The sequence below is a fragment of the Planococcus citri genome, chromosome 1 (assembly GCF_950023065.1).
Source record: "Planococcus citri chromosome 1, ihPlaCitr1.1, whole genome shotgun sequence".
Taxonomy (NCBI): domain Eukaryota; kingdom Metazoa; phylum Arthropoda; class Insecta; order Hemiptera; family Pseudococcidae; genus Planococcus; species Planococcus citri.
In genome coordinates this window covers 60,126,513-60,144,611 of record NC_088677.1, presented here as the reverse complement: position 1 = coordinate 60,144,611, position 18,099 = coordinate 60,126,513, and the positions used below count along the sequence as shown (strand labels likewise).

General features: G+C 32.9%; 1 protein-coding gene across 4 annotated transcripts in view; it reads right to left on the bottom strand.

Annotated features, from left to right (window-relative positions):
* LOC135833138 (irregular chiasm C-roughest protein-like) overlaps positions 1-18,099 on the bottom strand; it is a 327,416-nt gene that overhangs the window by 166,266 nt on the left and 143,051 nt on the right. The gene's annotated exons all lie outside the window — the stretch shown is intronic.

Sequence of the window (18,099 nt, the reverse complement as noted above, 5' to 3'; positions counted from 1 at the left end):
CGGCCTTATGAAATATTCACAAAAATCAAAGTGACCACCATGTTTGGCCAGTTTTTCAAGGACGAGTGAGTGCATAAGGATGTCCGATTGTCCGATGAAATGAAACAGTGAACGGAATGATAAAGAATATCACGATTTTCAGCCGTTTTCCAGTGATCAGGTCAAAAAGAAAATACGTAACACTTCAAAGTATTAAGTACCTAGATACTTAATTTAAAAAATCAAATTAACCTCTATTGAACAATTGAACATCTTCAATATTTACATCATAAAATTTTCTGATGCAATTTCCTATCTATGAATTTCCCTATCAAGACGATGTCATCAGAGCAAAAAATAAGTAAATAAAAACTCTTTCTTTCGAGTGAATCAAACACAACGACAATGTTTTTTTAGTATTTAATAAAATTGCATTCGTTGTCTTGGTTCATTTACTTTTCATAAAATACCTTCGTTGGCAGTTTAAATATTTTTTTCTTCCATTCATTTCGACAATTCGTTTAGTATTATTAAAAAACAAAAAAAAAAGTCACATTCGTGAAACGTTTCAGACGATTTTTTTTTTCAATTAAAAATTTCTCGTAGGAAAAAAATTACATTTTATAAACTAAATAAAAGAGGGAAAAAAAGGTTTAAGGAAAAAGTTGGTAATCTGTCATTAGCGGACTTAGGTTCATACTTTTATTTTATTTTTTTCCTCGACAAACCGACTCCTTTTTTTTGTCGTCGACTTTTTGTGTACATTCAATACGACTTTAGATAGGCATTTTTTTTTTTTGACGAAAAAATTAACCCGGCCGAGAAAAAAGTAAATAGTACTAAATAAAATAACGAAAATTTACCGAGGTATTGAATTTGTAATTTTTACTAAAATTTTTTACTTTAAATATTAAAAGTACTAAAGTATACAGCGTACAGAAGGGATGAAAAAAAACCCTAAAGTAGAATTTAATTAACCTTCTGATATTAAAAAGTTGTATTTTCACTTGCGAAAGAAGTTGGGAAAAAAAACAGTTTATGAAGGTAACTTTTCTCTCTCCTCGAATCTTTGTCTGTTTAAACGTAGGCAGGTACGTAAGATGGATGAAAAGGGGGTGCAAATAAAACTCCAACTATTTTACGCTTTATTCAACAAGTTTTTCTTAAATCAAAATGAAGTTTTAGAAAGTTTTTATAATTCAAATGACGATCGTGTTTCTTTGGGCTTTAGTCGCCCTTCTAATGTAGTACGCTGCTCTCGATTTATATTTTATCTCATCCATTCAAACGACCGTAAAACAGCCCCCTAATGGATTTACAAACCAATTTTCCAACTATTTCAAATCACACGTATTGAGGTCACGCGTAGTACTTGTACGACCAAGGCCAACGTCCCTACCTCTCGTTCCCTTCATCTAGGACCCTTTTTTAGCCCACGATGAAAAACAAGCTCGAACAAAATTTACATGTAGATTTGAACCCAACAGCTTTCCTTACCCTTCGTACTTTCTTCGTATATTTGATCTTTTGCTCGAAAATTGTTCGCCTTTAAAACCAGCATTATCTTTTTGATAATTCAAAAGTATTAAAAAGCGTATTACTAGATGCCTACGCGGTGTATAAAACAATAACAGCAGCAGCAGCAGCAGCAGCAGCAGCAACAACAACAACAACAACAACAACAACAACAATGTAATTACAAATTTTCTATTTAAATAACCATAGCGAAGGGATCCTCAGCTATCTGCTCAGCAGCAGCAGCAGCACCACCGCCATCATCATTATCAGAGTGACGAGGTAGATTACAAGAATTGTTTATTTAAGATGAACCATTCTTCGTTTTCGTGACGTTTTAAGTACCTCGACGCGTTTCAAGTTTAATTAAAACAAAAAATTTTACAGCATTCGCACCCGTTTTAACCACACGCTGATTAATAAATCATTTCAGTTGTCGAATACAACACGAAAAATCGATCTCGCTAAACCGAGAAAACCAAGCTTTTCCGCTACATTGTCATAAACACAGCACACCGACGGCGGTTTGTTCTTAACCAGTCATTTTTTCCAGCTTCCTGCCGCGCGTCTTTTTTACCCCTTCAGCCCTTCATCCCTGTCTTTTCATCTCACTCGCTATTATATTTCCATCGTGTTCGCGGAAATAAATCATATCTCGAGGCGTATTTTCTCTAATTCCGCCATTCGAATTAATGTTGGTAGGTAGTTACCAGATGTATAGGTATACGAGTGTATAGGCAGCACGCAAATCTTATATATTTTTCAAATTTACCTATCCGTCTACCTACTTACTTATACCTGAGATTCTCAAATGAATTTTTCTCCTCTTTTTGCACCGAGTAACGTCTACTTTGGCAATTTTTGAAAAACAACTTCCAATTTCACAACTCTGCCAAATATTTAGGTCGTAATTTGAAAATATGAGAAAAAAAATGAAACAGATCTCGTACAATAAGCAAAGTGAGTTTTCTTATGTGACGAAAATAATTTTCAATTTTACATCGTAGTTAGTGAACATTTTTTTTATCCATGATTCAATTTTTTACGCCATCTTTTTCAAAAGTACTCTGTTATATTTTTTTCTCAAGGTTTTCAATAACAAAACAGCGTTTTGAAGTTTTGGAAAACAGGCATTAAATTTTCAATTTTGAACAATTTTTGGGAAACAAATTTCAAGAAAATTTTGTGAATAATAGATATTTACCATAAAAGCAGCATTTTTTTTTCTAAAAATCGTGCAAAATTCCAAGAAAGAGATTGATTTAGTTTGAAAATATTGTATTCCTGTCATAACGTTTTGAGATCAATTTTCAACAGCAGTTGAAAAAAATGTATCTGTCGTTTCCTACTTTTTAAACCCTAATTTTTCAACAAAAAAATCCTTGGGCACAAAAAATACGTTTTTTTATTTATTTTTGAAGTGGGAGCCCCAAAACTTCATTTAGGTATATGACAGAAATAAAAGATTGTGTGAGATCCTGTAGCCCAATCACATTTTTTGAGAATATCTCCCTTCCACAGTAATGAAAGGAAAAGTATGAGAATTTGGCTTTGTTCAAAAGTAGGTACCTACCTAATTCTTCTGATTTTGATAGATTAGTTCTGACGAATTGTAGGCTATTTTTAAAAAATTTGAATCTCCGTCGAAACGACTAATTTTTTATTGGGGCATTCCTACGAACATGCAACATTTCAGCAATTTGGAGTTACTGAGTATTCGGGGCAAAATTGAAACTTTCCAAAATGGCACGAAAATCCAACTCTTTCGTAGCCAAAAAGAGGCAAGGAGGAGTTGTAAAGTTCAAAATTCCAAAAGGAAGATTCCTATAACTCGAACTCAGAATAAACGTACCATATTTTACCTCATCATCCCCACCCCATCCTCTCTCACCTCTTTGGGGCTAAAAATGGACCGAAGAATGATCAGAAGGTAAACCAAAACTGCTGAAAGAAACAACTGGAGTATTTTCCATACAAACATGCTAAATTTTAGTTTTTCAAGTCATCGAGAGCTTGGAGGCATACTTTGATATCTCCAAGATAAGCTCAACGAATCTTTAAAAAAAAACAACAACAACAACAACAATTGGAAAGGCGCAAATGTGATTGAAACAAAAAGTCAAAACCTCTAACAAACGAATCTGAGGCATCCTGCAAAATTGATTAATTTTTGTTCACTGAGAGTAGATTTTTCTATCTTGGATCGATTTCATCAAAATATTTGATGGAAGGTTTTTTGGTTTTTACCCAAAATGCCAATCATCACAATCTATTACCCTCATCCGGAGCAATGTGCCTTCAAAAAGTAAGATTTTCACTTTCGTAGCTTTATTTTGGGAATTTTTTGTAATCAAATACTCGTAGTAAGAAATTTGGCAGGTAAGTGAAGGTTTTCAGTACAAATCTCCCCCTCCCGCCATTTTTCAACTTCTTTTCACTTTGAGATAAAAAAATCTCAAAAAAAGAATTTTGAAATATTCACTTTTTCACTCAACAAGCCTATTATGTATACATAGATGAAGGTCGAAAAGTGCTAAAAATGGATATCGAGTAGTGAAACCAATCCATCTCAATAATAAAAAAATAAATTTCGAGGGCATTTTTCACTCCAGGGACGATCAGATTCGGTCTAAATTTTTCTCTATTGTGATATTTGAATTCATTTTTTCGACATCGCCCCTTTCTCTTTCTTTTTTTGCCAGTTTATTCTTCAAATTCAAACTTAAACTTCTCTTCCTTCAACTCTCAAGGCTCAAATACAAAATAGTCAAAATGTCAAATTGTTAAGATACCAACATTGGCAAGGCAATATGATTTTTCATGTTTCTGTTTTTTTTTGTGGCTTTTTAATTTTTTTTTTTCAACATAGCAAAAAACTGAAAATATAAAAAAAAAATAAACTGAAATTAAAAGTAAAAAAATTGAAGAACTTGAAAACTAAAATGTTCATTTTTCAGGTTTTCTAGCTCGGCAAAAAAGCTCACCTTTTTGGACATTTTTTCTTTGAATACTTCTAGAAATATCTCAAGAGCAAAATGACATGGCGAAATAGAGCTAGGAATTTTTAAAAATTTAAAACTCGACCTTTGGATTTGATTTAAAAAAAAAAAAAATGAAAAATACAGTCTTTCATTAGGATGAAAATGACAGCGATAATTCAACTAGACTATCTAAGTGGAACCCCCTTCCTAAAAAATGAGTAAAATCAAAGTACCTATATTTTCACTTTTAGTTCATGTTGGACATCTCATTATTGATTCAAGTACAAAATTTGTACAGTTGTTATTATAATAAAAAAATATAAAAAAAACACCAGACTTCTTCCAAATATTAAACCCCCTCCCACCCCGCTCAATTTCTCGGTTGATTCGTTCAACTGCAAGATATGCTGCGATACCGAAACTGAAAATAAATTACGTCGGCAATATCTGCGAAAAAACTCTTATATTCTGAACCGGGCCAGCCATAATAAACACAAGGCGAGATTCGCCTCTATTCAGCGATTTTTTTTTCTTCATAATTGACCAGTGTTTTATCAGGCATGAAAATAAATATAGTACGGAAATCAGAGCAAGCTTCTTATTTCAAAGCTCGTATCGTGGAAAAATTATTCGGGTAAACATTGCGAAAAAAAATCCTTTTGCTAAGGTTTTTCTCGTGTACTCTTCTCCTTCGTCTCCTTTTCTATGCCGAGGAGCACGTTATGTCAAAGTTTAATTATAATTTTTAATGGATTTGTTAATCAACGAGAAAACAAATCGAGTTTATTTAACAAAGATAACAAGCTCGTAAAAAGTTTTACTTACTGTTAGCTGCAGAGCGTCGAGTCGAAGGAGAGCGAATTTTTCAGCAATTGGTTATATTTACTCAGCGAAATGATAGGGAAAAAGTTAAATTTTACGAAATTGTTTTCACTCTTTTATTTATGTTTGGTTGATTAATCGTTTTCATGAATCGAGCAAAAAGGGCTCCGGATAATGAAAATATTTTCAACGCTTTCTTCTCCCGAGCTATTCGTACTATAATAGTTTACCAACAGCGACTCGAGAATTGGTTATTCTGGTCGCATTTTTCTTTCGTATAGTATAAGACCAATTGTACAGTATACGAATTCACACGCTGCTGACAAAGCGATATATGTTTTATATACGAAAGCATACGATACGTATATATTCGTATATGCTCAAAGGTGGTAAAATTATGAGAAGGGCTTTATATCGTTTGCGAAAAGCCATTCCGTAGTTACGGCTTCTCGGTGTATTGAGTATACAATCGTTTTACCTACATAGGTTTTTAGGTACACCGAGCTGATTGCTAGCTTGTTTTACGCCCTTTTTTTTCCATCCCTCTTATTCGTCTGGCGAAATTAAAATCGTTTTATTCGCGAATAGAAAAAACAAAAAAATTTCACATCTTCCGCCTCGGTTTATTATTTTCTCGTCGGAGGTTCGTAGACAAAAAAGTAGTAAAAATGAAGAAAAAATATTGAAAATATATGATATTCGATTCCAGATATCATCTTATATATATTTTATTGATGTATTTTTTTCTCGAAGCGAACTATATAGGTAGGTACTCTCTCCTAAAGAGATTTTTAATGCGTTTTAGTTCAAAATTTCCAGCCGAGAATTTTTATTTATGAGTTTCGATTAATGTATAATCGTTGTTTAAGAATCGTCGACACTCGACCGTCTTATGGCAAAGAGGCTGCTGGAAAAACTACACATAGAGCGACTCGCCATCGCCACCTCCATCTCTGTGTGGCAAAAGAGACGAGACCGAGAGGCGCCGCGCCGCCCGTTTCGCTTAATATGTTTTAAAAAGTAGTATTAACTTTAATCACGAATAATTCCTCGGTTAATGCGTAAACTCAGATTAATTACCCTTTATTATAGGCTATCATTAAGGTGGAGGCTATTTCGCACCTAATTATTAATTAACCCGTTTAATAACCTGACGCTAATTACGCATTCTTGGCGTCTAGAAATTAGTCGGCGTTGGGGAGTATTAAAAGAGCGAATGCGTTTTAGTTGTACTGAATAACTCGTAAATTTGTTTCTACTTAGATGCCTCCTATATTATAGTATATTCTTTCTTCTTTTTTTTTTATGTTCGTAGGTACGTCTAATAGTAAGCCAAATGGAAGTTACCGTATGGGGTAGTCGTTAGGTCGACTTTTGGTTGAATTTAATGGCGATGAAGCTTTCTGCCGGGCTTAATTCCAAATACTACCGAATACGAACCAAGTTCTACGGGTGGTTTTATATGTGCATCGAAAGTTCTCAAGGTGAAGCTGAAGCAGAACCGAACGTATAGATTTTATTCGACTAACACTTTGAGTGCTATGTGTATGAGCTAATTTGGGTCAAACTGAGGATTAATTTGTTGTAATTTCGATGTTGGAGGATGGGTTTGTTTTTACTCTAATTTTGTACTTGCTGTAAATTAGCTAATATATTAATGGATATTTGAACTAACAACCCTAAAGTTATTGCTGTAAATCGACAAGTCAAACTGGACGTTTTCATCGTTTTTCAAACTCTGCTTCAAAATGGGGGAGGGGGCTTGGATCTAAAAAAAATAAATGCAGGATTTTTCGAACCCATATCAGTATCAGCTCTTGATCCTCTCAAACCTGACAAATGATCACACACCTTTTTCAATTTTTGCTACATCTTTTCACCATGTCTAAGGGCATTTGTGAAGTTGAAGGGGAGGGGGGAGGTTCGAGGAGGTGGAACTGAAAAATTAAGCTCACATAAATTTCCAGAATATTCGAATAATTTCGATATGAGAATTGGAAAAATTTTGGTGTCGTTCATTTTAATCCATTGACGAGTTTATTTTCATAAATCGAATTTTTTTTATGACTTTGAAATGTGAGACGTTTTTTTTTTTTTCAAGGATAAACATCGTAGGTATATCGTACTACATTCGCTGGGATGGAATATCATCCCAAAAAGTAACAAGTTATTCGTAGGTATTATTGCTCACCGTTGGAATTCAATTTCATAATGATAGATTCTTACTTCTTAGTCTTTGAAGATGAAAAATGAAACTTTTAAAGAAATTTCACACTTTTATTACCTTCAACATTTCCATCGTTACTTTTTCCCAACCAGTCCATTATAAAATTGAAATTTTTTCAATTACTCCTTCCAACTCACGTGTTGTTTTAACATACTCGCGGTGTTGTTTCGGTGGTATACTGAACTGCCTGGAATTCGCCGCGAACGAGGTGTTAATAAAATTGCATAACTGAAATGCCGTAAATACGCGAAGTGACAATTGGAAAAATGCTATTTCGTTATTCCTACGAAGTACGTACATTAACAACCAGATAACAAATTTGGCTATTAAAAAAAAAAAAAAAACTAAAAATTGAAAACTTGTGTTTACAATTGTTGGTTTTTTTTTTACTTTTAGGTCACGTTTATAATTTTCATATCCAACGAGCCTCGCCATGAGTTAATTTTTGAAATTTTGAAACTCTTTGTGACATGATAATGGAAATCTACTACTTTTACTTAGGTTGTTAACTTCATTGATTTCACCTATGACCTAAAAATCAGACCCAATGTAAAATGTCAACGATTTATTTAGATTCCCCCCCCCCCAGAAGAGATATTCGAGTTTAGCGTTCCAAATTATTGGAATTAACACGTCATCACTCAATAATCTTTTTCCAATATTTTCTTTTTTTAACTCTTTTCTTGAACATTGCAAGAAACCCAGAGGCTCTGAAGAAATGGATTCTAAAAATTAAGTTACCTAGGTACAATATTCAGATTCACTATGAATATTCTCGAAAACCTGATGATGCATTACATAGGTACCTTTTTGGATTTTTTAGAATTTCAATTTTTGACTATGTAAGTATATTCGAGGTCTGAAAAGTGGATGAGGTGGGAGGGAGGGTTTCAAAAAAACATCGTACAAAAAATAAACTGATGTTTGAACTCAATCACCCTCAAAATACAAAAGAATTATCATTAAATTTTCATCTTTTTTTGGTACTTTGTTCAAAAAATTGGAATGGTGGGTCTGGAAGACACCAAAGTTCTGAACCTAAGAAAAATACACAAGCCAATGAGTGGGTTCGTAACTTGGAAAAACAAAAATTTGACAAACGATCACGCACATTACATGCAATTTCAATTTTTTTTAAAATTTTCTTTGGAATTAAGACTTGAAGGAAAAGATGCACTATTTTATCTCGACGCTTTACAAAGATGGTAAGAATTTCAATTGGCACAATATGTTTTGAACTGAACAAAGCTAAACTGAAGAAAGAGCATGCAAAAATACATGTCAATAACAATTCAAAATTTCCGGTTCTAAAAAATGTATTTTTCGATTTTTGGTGAACTTTTTGAAAATAAAATTTGGATAAAAATGGGAGAAAAATCAAAATTTTGCTTGAAGATCGTGTAAAGCTTCAATTTTTTTATTTTCACTGGAATTGAATACTTGAAGGAAAAGAGGCAGAATGAGGGATCAGAAGAGTTGCATTTGAAAAATAAACAATATTTGATCTCGTTGTCTTAAAAGAATGGTATAGATAATTTATAAGTATCAATTGGTAGAAATATTTTTGAACTGGACAAAACTAGACTGAAGGAGCATGCAAAAATATGTACATAACTCGCATAACTATTCAAAACTGAATTGTATTTTTCGATTTTTGTGAATTTTTGAAGATAAAAATTGGGTCAAAAGTGGAGAAACAATCAAAATTTTGCCAGAATGACCTGTATAAAGATTAAAGAGGACATTTTATGCGTATAATGTACTCAAGTTTCAAACTCCTCACCTCACCAAATGCATTGGGAACAGTTTTGAACCGTTTTAAGCTATTCTGGAGTCTCCAGTTATACTTTTGAAAACCAGATTTCTTTAAAAATGCCATAAAAATTGTCCAATTCAATTTCATTTGGTAGAATAGAAAAGGATTAACTTCACTTTTGACGATTTTCACTTTTTCACCGATATTCATGCATTGAAGCACGGAAAATCGACTGGCGTAGTCAGATTTTCGAGAAACCGCCAGGAAGATGGTGTTTGGCAACATCGCATCAGCATGTTGAGTGTAAAAATGGAATTTTTTGCAAAAAAGATTGAAATTTTATGAAGTTTTTGGAAAATTTTGTGGTGTTGTAAAAAAATATCAAACAAATCCAAAAAGCATCTAATTTGACCTTCAAACATATTTTTGTACTAAAAATCGACGATTTTCAACAAAAAAGAAATTAAAAATTTGAGAAACTGATTTACAAAAAAAAAAATAAAGGAAAAAATTCGTCAGTTTTCGGACGTTTTCTGTTATTTTCGATCGAGATAACCGGCAAAGTGATTGCGATGTGGGTGTAAGTTCCAATCGAGTCCGAGCGAAAATAGAGAAATTTTTATGATCGAGAAAAAAAAGGTTAATTACATATTTGCTGTGGCTCCGGCGCTTGCAAATATATATATTTTTTTCGTAGTTATGTTGAAAGTCGTGTTTTGGCGTCCTCTTCGATTTTCCCAAAACTGTCTGATTTTTGAAAAAATCAGTTTTTTGTGTTTCCTAAAAACCTGAAAAAGTGGATTTAGTCTCTTTCTATTCTCATCGAATCAATTATAACTCCAAAAGTCTAAAAATGCACTTTAGCACATGAAATTTTGGATAGGTAGTTATTTAATTTAGTTTTGTCTGGTTCATTATAAATCATTTTTAACAAAATTGGAGACTCTTGTCTCTCCGAGAAATGTTGAAATTCCATTTTGAAAATTGCAATTTGTTAAAGGAGAGCAAAAAATTATACTCAGTTTGATTTTTTCGAACTTGTAAATGACAACTTCAAACTTCTGTAGGTACCCCTAATGAAAGGGCTAGTTTTTCTCTTGAAATTTCAAATTACAGCGCTACAAATTTTAAATAGATAATAATTTTGAATTTTCTAATTCTTTCTAAAGCTCTGCGGAAAGATTTTCTTCGGTGTTTAGATAGGTACGAGCTTTCAAATTTTGGTGAATTTTTCAAACACTATAATACAGTCCTCCCAAATTATCAAAAAAATCTCATTTTGCTTAAAATTTCGTGTTTTTTCTTCAATTTCATTCAAATCCAAAGTTCATAAACGACCAGCCTTTTATTGGGACACCCTGTATAACGCAGCAGATATACGTTAAAGATAGCAAAATCTTTACGCGTATTTATATACGAATAATATTGCGAGCACAAAGGCGCGAGTGCGAGAAGTAGTACGTACCACGTGGATATAGAAGCAATCTGTGGATTGCTGCGATCATCGAATTATCTCCCAAAGGAATTACGCGAGGAGGCGTCGTGATTGTGCTGTGTACTTTCTGTATATACATACATGCTATATCGACTCGGTGCAGTATATTTTGCCATATCTTATGATAGAAGACAGTTCATAGATGATGCCTTTTGTGTTACGGTGTAATATCGTAATATTGCTTGGTGGAATGGAACATCTGCTTTGTGAGTGCTTTTTTTCATCATTCTAGCAGGGGTTTTTCTCGTTTCTATCTCGTTTCATCGTTCGTGTACTCGTCGTACATGGCTATGTGTTGTTACGTATATCGAAAGCAGCTATTGTGAACATTTTCAAGAATCGAGTTCTAATTGTAATTATCGCCCGGGTGTGAGTTGACCGGAGCTGGGCTGCCGGATACGGAAGGTTCGGCTTGTAATTCACTTTATAGAATAGGTATTTTCTACGATTAAATTAATCTTTTGTCTGGTAAAATACAACAAAAAAAATACTCTATAGAATAGTAGAAGAGTTTTTGAGCAAGTAGGAAAAGAGAGAGAAAAAAAAATGAAGAAATCCAAAACGTAACGTTACTTTCTTATATTATAGTTATTTTCGCGACTGAAAAGAAATTTTCTAAAAAGCATAACTTTTTAATTTATTTTACTCGTTGTTAATTAAGTTTTGCGCTTTTTTCCATTTCGAAACATTTTTTTCTGCTATTATAAATTGAAAAAAGATAAGACGGTTGAGTGAAGCCGCAAGCAAACCTCAATCTGTTTGAAAATTTTTCACGTAATATAGTTTTTTTTTCTCTTCTGCACAGAGGAATGAACGAAAAGAAAAAAAAACACAAGAAAAACAATAGCCTTTTCCTAAAGGAATTAATTCTCGTTGTGCGGGCAAATTTTAATAATACACGAATGTATGCCATCGGCATACCGGCTTAATATTGCACAAAGACACCCCCGTACTAAACCTTACCGACAAATCTTACCCGACAATAAATTACCCAGTTATCCTCTAACAAGGAAATGTAATTACTATATATATCTACGGCGATGTGTGTATATAAAGCCCGGAAACACCTTTTGTGTATATACCTTTACCTTTTACCTATGCAGCAGCTCGAATGTCGTGCTGCTGATATCATATCGCGTATCTTTAGCAATAACTTTTAAGAACAAGTTGTTCGCTATGGTGGATTTTCGCGTGTGTGCCAAAGGCGTATTCTATCTACTTGCTCTCTATCTTCATGTATAGGTACCATATACTCGTATGTACATTTAGTATCTTTGGATATGTGCTATAATATGTTCGATATCGAAAACGAAAAGTAAACTTACGAGTTGAATTATCAACGTTGTGTGAAACATTGATCGGAAATTTCGAAAAGAAATTTCCATTAGTTGAGAACATGTATAGATATACTACATAAATATCTGAAGGTACACAGCACGTGTATTTATAATAAAAAGAAATCAACGGATTTCGCTCACATTTTTATTGTAGCCTGTAGGTACCTACTTCACACGAGGAAAAAGAGAAAATCGCCATGATTGGATAAATGCGGTGAGATTTTCTATTTTTCAAAAAATTGAAATTTCCCGCCAAAATGTCTAACGTTGAGGTTCAACTGCTCAGCACTGCTGAAACTTGAAAAAAATTTGTTTGTGGTCTTTTGAAAGAGATTGAGAGTGGTTTGAAGAATATTCACCGAAAATTTCAAAAATGCAAAGTTGAGCTTTTTCGAAAGCTCAATTTTCAAAACTTTGTCAAGTTTTGGAACTTTACCTGATTTAACAATAATTTGGATTTATAAAAATCCAGTCAACGTTCATACATTCTGACATTTGGAAAATGAGGGAGCGAGGACATACTAGTAATATCACAAGATGTTTTTCAATTTTCCAAAGATTTTGGAAGCAAAGCTTAAGTTTTGGAGGGATTAAAAATGAAAAAATAAGAATGATGCTTATTCGCCTTCAGGGATGATATGTCACATGATATTTGATATTTTTTTACATTTTGACCAAATTTTTAGGGCTTGGAACCCTCTTGACATGGATGTCACGCCCATCCCAGCGATGCTGACTTTTGAAAATTTGAAAACAAAATGCTGTTAATTCTCGTCTATATTTTAGCCTTAAAATAAAAAAGACTAACTTCTGGCATTTTGATATTACATGGATCCAACAGATTTTTTTGTTGAAGAAATCACTACTTTTTTCACTACCTTTCTTCAACCAAATTTTTAGAGAGGTCTACACTGGACCCCCTCCCCAGACACACACACAAAAATACTCTCACTACCCATTTTTAAAATCACTACTTTTTCACAACTTTCACTACTTGTTGGATCCCCTGAATTTCGATAAAAATAAAATAAAATAAAAACGCCGAAGTTAATTCAAGGTTTTTAGAACACTTTTTAGAAAATCTGCAATTTCCAAAATACATATACCGAAATGCTCCAGAATAGCCTGGAACCATCTTCAATCGACTGAGCATATATTAAAAATGTGATACTGAGTAAATTTCGTTTCAATAACTGAATTGGGTGAAATATTGTGGAAATTTCAATTTTCAAAAATCAGCTAGGATGCTCCAGAACTACCACTCAAAATGGTTCGAAATCGTTTCTAATCGATTTAAATGGTCGGAAACAGGACACACACCAAATTTCAGCTTTCTTTGTGTATTTGGTAAAGTTTGATTTTTTTCCATTTTTGACCCAAGTTTAATTTTTTTTAAATTCATTAAAAATCAAAATCGTTTGTGAACTTAACAATTTGATCTTCTGTTTCCAAATTCGTATTTGGAAAAATCAGATCACCTCGATTCAAACCCGATGGACAATTATTTCGGCTGATTTTCAAATTACATAATTTGATTTTTTTTGATTTGCCATGGAAAATAAAAGGTCACAGTAAGGTAGAGTGGGGTAATTGCAAAGCACTTTTTGATTAGTGACACTTTGAGAGAGCGCTGTGAGAAGACTATTGCACGGATGAAGCTGAAATTTGTACCACTTATACTTCAGGGGGTTCTCTATCAATGGTAAAATTTTGGTACAATTTGGTCCACAAATCGTGGAGAAAATTGCAATTTGCAAATTTGAAAATCGACTTTTGCATTTACCCCGTGTTAGGGTAAATGCAAAAGTGGGCAATTTTTTTTTATTTTTTTACTTTTTTGAATTTTCAACACACTCACTGTATTCTACGTGTCATTTGCTAACTTTTGATGTATTCGTGGTTTTGATTCGGTAAAAAATTCGATAACTTTTCCACTTCCCAAAAAAATTTTCAGGGGAGTGAAAAAATGTTGAAAAATTATTTTTTTTTAAAACTCGCTAAAATGAACAAAAAATCAACTATTGATCATTTCTGATGTTTTTTATGTAAAAAACTCGTCATAGAAATACATTTTTCGTCAAATATATTAGTAAAACGTTGAAAAGGAGCAATAATTTAAAAATTCAGTAAAACTGTTGATCACTTCTCAAACGTGTAACTCATCATGTGACGGTGGAAGTTTATTTTTTTGTAATTTCGAACCATTTTCAAGTTATTTAGGGCAAAAAAATATTTGTGGTAAGTGCAAAAATGAAAAAAAATCGTTTTTGCAATTACCCCGAGTCGATTTTTTCTGGGGTAATTGCAAAAACGCAATTTACGGCCAAAATAAAAAAAATTTTCAAATTGCGATATCTTACCTTAAACTTCAATCCTTCATGACCCAAAATCGTGAAAATTCCAGATAAATCGACAGTTTTTTCTATTTCACATGCGTTTTTTAAAAAAACACCTCTCACTTTACTTATAAGTGGTTTCAACATGTTTTGATAAAAGTGTTTGCCACGGAGCGACAAGTTGAACCCCGCGAGTTGTGACCAGGTGAATATGTCGGTAAAGGTTGTCGCTTTGACACCCCCTAGTTGGCACAACCAGAAAATTGATATTTGTCAGCATGAGATCACAATTTTGCAATTACCCCGTTTTTGCAATTACCCCACTCTACCTTAATAGAAGTGACTTGAGTAACTTTTCTCATAACGATTATTAAATTACTTACTTATTCTCATACACGAGTTCGTATTTTATCACTTTTGGAAAGAAATTTGTACTCACCTGAAACAAAGAAAAATTAAGGTGGATTAGTTAGGTATAAAATTATTGATCAATCGACAAACATACGATGAAATAAAAATGGTCGAAGGCCAAAGTAAAAATTCTGACGATCTCGGATCTCGATGATTAATAAAGAGCCAGAAATGAATATCTACAAAGAAAGTATCATAAAAATAATTGTAAAATTGATTGTAAAAATCACTGAAAAATATCAAAAATTTATGGACCATTAGAAAACGATCAAAATTTGAGTAAAGGTCTCATTGGGGTAAAATTTTGTACAGACTGCTCAAGTGCTTAGATTGTTGAAAAATACCAAGGATTATTGGGCAATTCTCAAAATTGAATGATGTTTTTTCAAAACAGCAGAAAATGTCATAAAATTTGTCAAATTGACCGTCCCTCCCCCCCCCCCCCATAATTAAAAATTACTAGAAATTGATCATGGTACTTATCTAACGCAATTTTTTTGAAAAAAATCATTACCTTTTTTCGACCAAATTTTCGGAAAGCTCTTCACTCGGCTCCCCTCCCCACACACAAAAAAAATTAACAATTTATTTTAATCAAAATTATTTTTAAAAAACACAAACAATACAAATGAACGTATGATTTTTCCCCATTTTTTTCACTACCTTTTTGATTAAATTCACTATACTTTCATTACCTGTTAGATACCCTGATATTATATAATTTTCTCTGATACGTTACAATATTACCTATCTATAATGTATACTTATGCATTAGTTTTTTAAAAACTTTGAAAAAAATTGACCAATTTACAACATTTTTAGAGCATTTAATCTGATTTGACAAAATTTGATCTGACTTTTAAGAACTTGGAAAAATTGCAATCAATACTTAGCATAGCGTTGGACTTGAAAAAATTACTAAATCGCTAAAATCAAGTCAATTTTTCAAAAAAAAAAATATCTGATAATTATTCTTTTAGACTTTCAACCCATTTGAATCATTTAGAATTACAAGCATTTAAGTCAACTTTAACCAAAAAACACATCCATGATTTAAAACTTTCCTTGCAGAGGAGCAATTCTATTTCTTCACTAGATTTCTTTCAAATTTCTTAATCACAGCTCCGAAATTTGACAACAACAAACTTTTCAAAATAACAGAAGGACACCCTGTATACATATAACAACGTTGTTGTGGTGTTCTTTTGTTTTTCACAGCTACATGCAGGCCAAGGGTGTAATGATTCTACATCGTACTATAGCGGCACATTTAGTACACAACACACAATAAATGCATCCAGCTCTCCTGCCTCTTTCTTCTCTTTTTCAAAACGCTGACACTGCTGTTTTTAAACTACATATATATCGCCGCTTCAACGTTGAAAAAAAAAATCAGCTGATATATGGTGACACTTATGTGTACTCGTACGTGCAACTAACTTCATCGTACAAGTGGTTTATTGATTTGCCACCCCGTCGAGCTATCTAGAGAATAAATTGCCTCTTTCGGGACATCGTTAGCTGGCAGGTATCTCGCAGTACGACAAGTACTTTCGGGCACCTTTTTGCTAACACCGATTGACGTGTACGTTTGTCCTCGATTTACACGTTAACAGCTGAAATAGTACTACGTTTATCGTATTTTTTTTTTTTTTACGATGGATGTTTGTCTATTTTCCTCTACTTTAAGTATCGTAAGATGTAGTATGAAAATTAATGTCGTATTAAATACAATTTTCCAGCTACTGAAGATTAGTAAAACGATGACCAGAAAAATACTCTTGGAAAAAAATTAAGAAAAATAAAAAACATTCATTTTTTTAAAGTCTTCAACGTAACCCATATCATCAATATCATCAACATTCAACAACGACACAACACAACGATACTTATTATTCCTTCGAAATCACGAAAGACAATTTACTTTGATCCTAATATGCACAAAGAAAGGCCGAAAAAAATTCACATTTCTTTCAAAAAAATTTAAAATATTTTACAAAAAATAAAAAAAAAAAAACACCTTAAAAAAATATTCTATCATTCAAAAGCTTTACAAGTTACCAGGTAATTCGTTTGATTAAAATATTATAACATAAATTTATCAAATTATAATTTCCTTCGTCCGTTTACTTTGTTAATAATAATTACTGATACCTTCTTGCAATTCGTCTCGGAAGAATTCGTGCTCGGAAAAAAAATCGAAAGAATATCAAAATTTATATTACTACGACGTCAAAAGATACCACGTAATTAATAACTGGCGCGAATAAAAAGGCAGCATTTTACTGAAGATGTATTTTTTTTTTTTTTTTTTTCAAAAGACTTCCGAGTATTTTCAAGTAGGTACCTATATTACCTACGTATCCTACTCGAAGCAAAAACGCGACCTTCTCGATGAAAAAAGTACGCGTATTTTTTCGAAAAATACCGAAAAAAAAGTGTACTATTCTTTACGCGTTGATTAAATTAACCGACCAAGTCACGTAACGAGTAATTTAAACAAAATAAATTACACGGTAATTACCGCGTTGATAATCGGAATTTTCTTCTTTCTTTCCTCTCAGTCGTCAAATTATGAAACCGCGAGTAATTTATACCTTTTTTAGAAACGATGCTGAAGTTTCGCATAAATTATGAAAAATATTATCGTCGCTATATCGTTTTAGCATATACATAACGGGCGTATTATGCGCGATTCTGGTAATTGCCTTTTTTCTCTCTACCCTTCCCCCGATCCACTCGATGCTCCTTTTCTACGTGTAGGATACCTTATGCCAGAGTATCGTATGCTGGCTTATTCTGCATGAGGCTTTCATCTGCTGCGACTATAAATCCAGTCTATGAGTTTAGAATTTCATCTGGAGATTTACAAAACCACGTAGGCTGGCTAATCTTCTCGTTTAACGTGGAATTGCAAATTGGAGCGAATAAAAAATTAACCATAGGTAATGTAATGCTCGAGAATGAAATTCTGGTCTGGTCGTTTTTGAATCGTCCGCAGCATCGACATTAAAATATGCATTGGTATAAGAGAGAAAAGATATCCATGTATTTTATAGTGGGTTGAAAAATAAAATTGATGGAGGATTTTGACCAAATTTAGAAACCCCTTTTATTTTGAGTTGAAAGTCACTCAAAAAAAAATTTGGCTTCGGGGGTTCGTTTGAAGAGGAGATATGGGTCCTCAAAGAGGAGACTTTTTCGAAAAAATTGTGTTTTTTTTGCTCTACAGTGCTTAAC